The 8,105-nt window shown below is 32.9% G+C and overlaps 1 long non-coding RNA gene across 4 annotated transcripts in view; it reads left to right on the top strand.

Moving 5' to 3' along the window:
* The window catches only part of LOC110031962, an 11,773-nt gene extending 4,178 nt beyond the window's left edge, over positions 1-7,595 (top strand). For 3 of the 4 annotated variants that reach the window (XR_002294803.1, XR_002294804.1, XR_002294802.1), the window contains one exon: positions 801-1,155. This is a non-coding gene — a long non-coding RNA (uncharacterized LOC110031962). Of the gene's footprint in view, positions 1-800; positions 1,156-7,218 lie in introns of those variants that run through there. The other variant, XR_002294805.1, reaches the window with a different exon arrangement.
* The last annotated feature ends 510 nt before the right edge of the window (positions 7,596-8,105 follow it).

Here is an 8,105-nt window from a genome sequence, read left to right as displayed (position 1 = left end):
TATATATATATATATATATATATATATATTGTATTATAACCCTAATGGGGATGTACTACTTTTCAAGAAATCAAAAAGCCGCTGCTCTTGCTCCCGAGGGCAAAGGTAAATTGCCGAACCTCGTTAAATCCCTTTGTTTGTTCCTGATTCTTGCGTTTTCTTCGCCCTAATTTCTCAACGTGAAGCTTGAGCCAATTAAAGTATAGACTGAGGAATTTATATAAACAATATTTCAAATTACTTATTTTATGTATGATGGAATTTTATAAATAAATCATTTAATTTAGTGGTGGGGGTTGTGGTGCCCGATGGTCAGTGGTGGAGCTGGAGTTACCTATTTTATAAATAAACATTTCATGTGATTTAATTTTTGATAAAATGCCTCAAACGAGTTCTATATATTTATGCTTTGCAAGTAGTACTCAAATCACATCCAAGACAAAATCACTTGTATCAAATGACAAAAACACCCCCTCTGATAACCAAAAAATCCTAAAAGTTATTCCATTTTGATGTCCCTATAAAGATTTCATCGTCACTCTTTATTCTATACATCAAGATATATGATGATCATTACTAGAGATTTATATTACCAGCAAAAAAAAAAAAAAACAGAAATCTCAAGAAAAGTTAATGCGTGTCAAAAAAAAAATCGAGAATTATCAAATTTAATGTGTTTAGTCCATGCAGGAGAAATCCTACTGGAGGTATGTCTTGTTCTGACTGAACTGTTAATAAGATGTAGCTGCAAGGTGACTTCTGTGTGATATTAATAAAATCATGCTTTATTTGTCGTGCAGATGATTGAGAATGAGAAGGAAATAACGTGAATATAGCCAAAGCAAAGACCAAACAAGCTGATCGCTGTCCTAAGGTATTCTGAAGACTACCGTGGCTTTATGTTTCAAATGCCTGCATGTTAGTTTTATATGATCTAGTTCTGTAAATTTCTCCGAGGATCTAAATTATGGGTCTATGCTTGCTACTTTTTTTTTATAATCGTTTTCTTTTATCCCTATTTAGTAAAAAATTGTTATGCAATGTGTTAGTGTGGTGTGGGAGTTAACTAATAGGGAGTGTGGTATGTTTTCTGTTGATAATGTTAAGTATTGTGAATGTATGATACATTTCCTAGAATATATTTAACCTGTTTTTTGGGAGTTGTATTTTTGGCATATACAGATTCTTGGTTATTATAATTATTATTATTTTTATTGTTTCACTTGCTTGTTGAGAATTGGTTTTTTTTCTTTTTTTCTTTATTTTTTTTGAGAGTGGGTGTGGGGGTGGAGGTAATTTTTTATATAAATGATTGTAAAATTATTACGGGAAAATTAACCTTTTTGAAAATTATTGTTGATATTAGAAATACTTCTTTTATGAGGTGAGACAGTGGTTTTGTTTTTTATGCATCACACTTCCGATTTTATCTGGTTCTCGAAAGCATGTTCTCACCAAAAACTACTTTTATTTCCGGTTCTTTGGCTTATTGTCAAGATATCAAATCGGATGAAGTGGCAAAGAGAAGTGAACACCTTATGGTGGAAATGAAGAATCTCGCTATTTTATGACCCCCTCTTTTTCTGTTAAAACAAAAGTAGGAATCAAATTCTTCATCTTATTTTGTGACCCGTGGCAAAATACTCATCGGTTAAACAGAAAGAGAATAATACACTCACTTGATACTGAGAATATATTAAAAATATATATTCTTGCCTCTAGTTAGGTTTGACGAATAAAGTGTTGGTCTGATTTGTCAATTTCCCTTTAAACAATTTTGTAATGGTCTATTAGAAAATGTTGCTTTAAGGAATCTTTTTCAGAATCACTTTTATCTTTAGCTTATCTTTCCTCTCCTTTACTCCTAACATTATTCTAGGGACTTTTATAACTGCTATGTTTGTGGAGGAGATTAAATAGGTTGTTGGTTGATGCTACCAAAATTTATGCCACTCGTCTTAATGGTTTCACAACTAAGCTAGTATCTCTCTCTCTCTCTTTTTTATATCGTTATTGAATAATTTTGCCTTATAAATCAAATTTAAGCCTTCTTAAGACTGTTAAACCCAATCTCATGTTACTTGAAATAAATTTTACGCCTGCTTATTATGCTGCTGATTATAGACTTACATTTCTATGTAATAATGTCTATAAAATTATCACAAAAAATGTTGGTAACCATGGGAAGAAAAAAAAATGTTTTGCTTCATATTTCATCATTTGAATAAACTTTCATTCATGAACATGTCTGATTGATAATTAATTTAATGTTAATGCCATCCTCAAATATAATTTTATTACTTTAACCATAATTTTAAATAGTTTTGTGATAATGTGAAAGACGTCTATTGAATTTGGTCAATAATAATTACTTATCACGTAGGCTTGCTCACAGAGGTTTTCCTCATACGATTCTCTTGAATTAAAGGTTTTATCTTTGATGCCTTTTTATTTTTTATTATTAATAGCTATCTTAAAAATTTTTGTATGCATATCTAATGTTTTTTGTCGAACTTTTTTTTTTCTTAATTATTATAATGGGCTAAAGACATGGTTGTCATTTGTCTTGTTTTGTTTTTCTACAACTTTAATATATTCTTTGATCTATTGTAGTGGATGTCTTCGCTAATATTATGGATTCTCTTGCATCCTCTAGTTGTTTTATTGGCATTTAATTGAGTGATTAACATCTCTCTTAATTTTACATGCTCTTGATTTTGTATTATTTGATAAAACATCTTCTTTTAATGTCAATGCTTTAAAACAGATTTTGGAAATATTTAATTAACTTCAATTGAATTTTGTTGAATGCAAAATTTTTCTCTATTTTTCAAAGATTACTATCATTGGCTCTTTGTTTTGTGAAATTCTTGGTTATCAAAATTTTCTTAGCAATATTCACCTTTCTCTCTCTCTCTCTCTCTGTGTCTCTCTCTCTCTCTCCCTCTCTCTCCCTCTCTCTGTTGACCTCACTTTTGATTGAGGTCTAGTTTCCTCCTTAGAAACCTAGGATCTAGTGATAAGACTTTCCTGTTGACTATTCCTAGAGGACTAGTGATGGTACCCTCACCTTTAAAAATTCTAAATTTTTTCTTGCTCTTCTTGAAGTTTCACAGGTTGGTTCTGACATCTAGCACTTAGTAGGTGGGACCAATATGAGGGAGCTCAAGAGGAGTCCCCACAGGACTGTTTGGCCTTGTTTGGCCTTTTGGCCTTAGGGTTAGCTCTGGGTGGTGTGGTCTTGGTTAGTCTCACATAGACACACTTGCACTTGCACTCGCAACCTAAACCCTACCCCAAATATGCCTTAGCTTGATCCCCTATTATATTGGAAACTCATGTGGATGGTCCCCCAAACCATTAGCCCTGGGCTAGGGTTTGGCTAAGATTAGCACATGGATGATCCATAATGGGAGTTCCCTTAGTTTCATGGCTCAAATAGGGTGACTTCATCATTAACGTTCTCAATTAATTATAATTTTATCAAATTCCCAATTTTGACCCTTCTTGGTCCCAAACTTCACTAAATTATCAAATTGCCTCTAAACCCTAGATTTTCCAAAAATTCCCAAAACTACCCAAATTCTCAAAATCTCTTCAAAAATCATTTCAAACCATTCCAGATCACTCAAATTGACCAAAATACCTCAAATTTTCCAAAAATCCTAAAATATTCCCAAAATACCATTCATATCCCAAAAATTCTAAAAAAATTCCCAAAATTTCTAAAATCACTTCAAATGTCCTCAAAATTAATTTGAACAACTCCATTGGGTCCACCAAATTGACCCATTTTGACCAAAATCTCAATTTTACCCTTAAAGACCCAAAATGCCCAAATCACTCCCAATTTCCACTAAATTGACTTCAATCTCCCTCAATTTTAATTCAAAACTCAAATTCATCATCCCCAATTTTAATTGAAACCAAATCCCAGCCGAATTGAGCCTAATCCAAAATCCCCAATTTACTCATATCCTTAAATTCCCACCAAATTGAACCATATCCAAACCCAAAGTCTAACCCAAATGCCCCAAAATTGACCATATGGCCAAATTCCTCCAAATTGACCTTCAAAATCAAATTCAAAATCACCCAATTCCTTTTCCAAACTTCTCATGACAATCTTCCCCATCAATTTGATCAATCACTTGGCCCAAATCTCAACCCAAACTCAACCTAGACCCAAGTTCAAACCAAAACCCTAATTTTGAACCTAAGCCCTAAATTGATTGAAATCCTTTGCATTAGCCAACCTTAACGCTCTCCTGCCTTGGTTAGCCACGTTGGATGCTAATCAAATCACCCAAAACCTAAGAATTGAGCCATGGACCAAGGGTCCCCGAAATTAAGGAGATATGCTCCCCCTTTTTGGCTAAACTCCTCCCCCCATGCAATCAGCCATCAAATCTTCAATATAATCACAATTAAGACTTCCCTGAACCACCTAGCCACCACCTCACCTCTGGCCAACCATCCTAGTTGCCGGAAAGCACAAATCCTAGGGGACCGTCCTCCCTTTAAACGCAAAATTGAACCCATCCACTATGGCGCGTCCCCATTGGATGCTTGCGCCACTTAGCCCTCCACCTCAGCCTTCTTGCACCACCCAATCAGAACATGAGCCCTCCCCTTGACCATGGCTAGAAGAAGCCCCCTTTTTGGCAAACTCCCAAGTGTGCTCAATTTCTTGGGGAAACTCTGTTAAAATCTCTCCAGAGCTTCTCCTGACTTTCCTAAGCACAAGCCAACCATCTTCAGCTCCTCTTTGCCCCTACCTGAGCTCAATTTTGAACTCAAAATCCAAGGTTTTTTTTCTGTCACTCCACCAAACTCCACAAAACTCCAAATTAAGCCACTCAAAAGCTTCCTCAGACCAAACGAGGAAGTTCCCCATCAAAATTCCCCTTTGTTGAGCCCTTTAACCCATCTCTAGGCCAAGGCCACACCACCCTTCGATCGAAATCATACTTCGAGTTTACACCAGAGCAAACTAACACTTCGAAGAGGTTCGTTGACTCCAGTGAAGCTTCCACAAGCACCCAATCGAGGCCTCACCTCTTGGACAAAGATTTATTTCAAAAACTCTAATTTTTTGCTCGGTTTCACCAATTGTGAAGAGAACTTGTATTACATACACAATCAGACAGTGTGTGTACACACACACACACACACACACATTATTACAACAACCACACTTTAATAGGTCAATTGAAAAAAACCTTTAACTACAAAAATTTCTAGAAAGCGGAAAAAAAAATAATTCCCAGAACATAATTGGGGTGACTATCTAAAATGCAAAGCAGACAAAAAGTTATTCTAAACAGATCTTTACTATCTTAGATGAAGGGGTATCAAAGAAATAATAGAAGATAAATTATTAGCTCACTCATGTTACCTCTAATAGCTCCAATGTGAGGATCTAATTATTGATGCAACTCAAAATAGCTTTTATTGCATTTGAAGTTTTATAAAAAGTTAGAGATTCAATTGAATCATGTACTTGCTTAAAGGAGAAGATTAAGCTCCCCATCTTGTTAACATTTAAAAAAAAAAAAAAAGGTTATATCATATTAAGATATACTCTTTATGACCTAGAGGGCAAAAAAATATTTTTTTATAAGTAAATTTTATATATTCGTATCTATATTTAAACCATCTTGTATTCCATATTTAATGTCAACAAAAAATTATTATTATTATTATTATTATTATTATTATTATTATAAATGTTATCTTAACTTTTCATCTAAAAAGGTTTAAAAGATATAAACATTAAAAATATTCTCAATTATGGGCATGATCCTCCTTCCAAAGATCTCGTGATGGTATGTGGCATATAGGATCTTCGCTTCAAACCCTTAGGAGATACATAAATAAAGAACCTTTGATGAGAATCTGATGTTGGCCTTTAAAATAAGATCGATCTCCGCATATTTAAAAATCTCAGAAGAAATATATTCTCAAATCACCTAAAATTATTAAAAAACATAAGCCATGAAATGAGATTTTCTATTTATCTAGGATCCCTTAAAGGTAAAAATCTCAATATGTTTATATTTGCTATATATATATATATAGACACACACACACACATATGTAATTCCTACCACAACTTTCTAAAAGTGTTCTCTCAACCACAAATTTACAATTATCTTTTTAAAAAATTGCACCCACCCCAAACATACCTTTAATCTACAAGAGAATAAATGCATCATGCATGGAATTAGATGATAAAGACTGATCAAATATCATGAATAAAATGAGTCAATCTCAATTATCATTAATTAAATAAGAACATTTGATTTTAAAGCCTCTTCTTCAAGAAGATAAAGAAGATATTTTTGCCAATGTTTTTTGTTTTTTTGTAGAATTCCATCAAGAATGATAATTGTCATGAGAATAAGGGTATAACTAAACATAAATTAATATAAGATTTACAAAAAATATAAAATTATAGAATATCCAATAAATTATTCTTGTTAATTAAATTTATATTATATTAAAAGTAGATGCCCCTATTATAACTAAGTTGAACGAATAATTTTGATATTAAAAAATATACTTCCTTAAAGTTAAAGGTGTTAAATGTGATTTAATTATCTTACAAGTATTTTCTTATACATGAAGACAAATCGATTGCAGTAGTGTGCTTATAATAATGACAATGATTTTGATGCTTTCCTTGCCATGAAAATTGTGATCTCTTTTATCTTAATTATGATAGCCAATGGAATAGTCTTACAAATAGCAACCCAATGCCCCTAGCAAATTAGACATTCAAGTTTTTTTTTTTCCCTTTAGATGAATACATATTTATATTGAATATTATATTGATTGCTGAAAATAACAATATTGATTCCGGTTTTATTGTTTAGGCTTGTAATGTCATTGGCTACTTTAAATGCTTATTATTTTAGAATTTTATCAAAAGGCTAGCTTTATATGTTTAAGTGTGACTAAATAACTCATACTATTATCAATATTGTTGAATTGGATGGAGATGACACTTTTATTCTATTGGATGCTCTTACTTTCTTTTTTGTAGATACCAATGCTCTTCTTATCATGAGTTTTTCACACTTGGTACGCACTCACACTGAAAAACCCTTGTCAAAACTTCTTTTAAACTCTTCAATACTACCTTTTAATATTACATGCATTTAATAGCACCTCTCCATCCATTTTAAGGTTTGCATTCAATAACATTTATATCAGGTTGTCGCATTGCTTCTCTACTGTTATGGTGTTGTGATGCTGCCTTTAAGCAGTGGCGCTCAAATCTACCACTGTGGCACTAGGTGGCGACCATGTGGCTTTTAGTTTTTGGCATTGCGAATTGGTCTTTTTCTATCTTTTGATCCATGAGGCTGGTCGTTGATTGCAGTGGGTGCTTCACGTGGTAGTTCTGTGATGCTAGATTTGTCTTATCGACTTAGCTCGGCATGGTTTGACATGGTGTTATGGTGCTGGAACTAACATTGCGATGCTAATCACCCGAGATGCCTAGGCATTAAGCTCTCGAAAAAAATATCACCTTGGAATTGTAGGCATGATGTTGTGGTGTTGGTATCATGCATTGTGGCGCTCTAGCAAACCACCATACACAATTATGCAGAAATTAAATAAAATACTAAATAAAGTGCCTTTTTTAGTTATTTTTCTAAAGTTCATGATAATTTGGAATAGAATTTCTAATTAAAATTTCTTGCTTTTTTTGCTTTGATAATAGGAGTCTTAATTTTTTTCTCTAATTGTTTCAATAATTCTTGATTTTTTAATTATGGTAAATGGCAAATATTGTGATCAGTTCAAATTTCAAAAGGGTCTTAAGCAAGGTGTTCATATCTCTTATGCTCCATTTCTCATTGAAGAGGAATACTTACCTTAAGGTCTTAATAAGTTTTTCGGGGACCACCCCACTTTCTTACTTCAAAACTAAATTTGCTCATGATATATCTCATTTAAATTTTGCTAATGATTCTCTAGTTTTTTTTATTGGCTTTGTTAAAACTATTAGGTGTATAAAGAATTTTTTAGAGAATTTGAAAAATGTAGTAACTTACCAATTAATAACTTGAAAAACTGCTTTATCCTAACTAAAG

Source organism: Phalaenopsis equestris, unplaced genomic scaffold (genome assembly GCF_001263595.1).
Source record: "Phalaenopsis equestris unplaced genomic scaffold, ASM126359v1 Scaffold000873, whole genome shotgun sequence".
Taxonomy (NCBI): Eukaryota; Viridiplantae; Streptophyta; class Magnoliopsida; order Asparagales; family Orchidaceae; genus Phalaenopsis; species Phalaenopsis equestris.
Note: the sequence above shows the minus strand (reverse complement) of the source record. Positions and strands in the feature narration are given on the sequence as shown.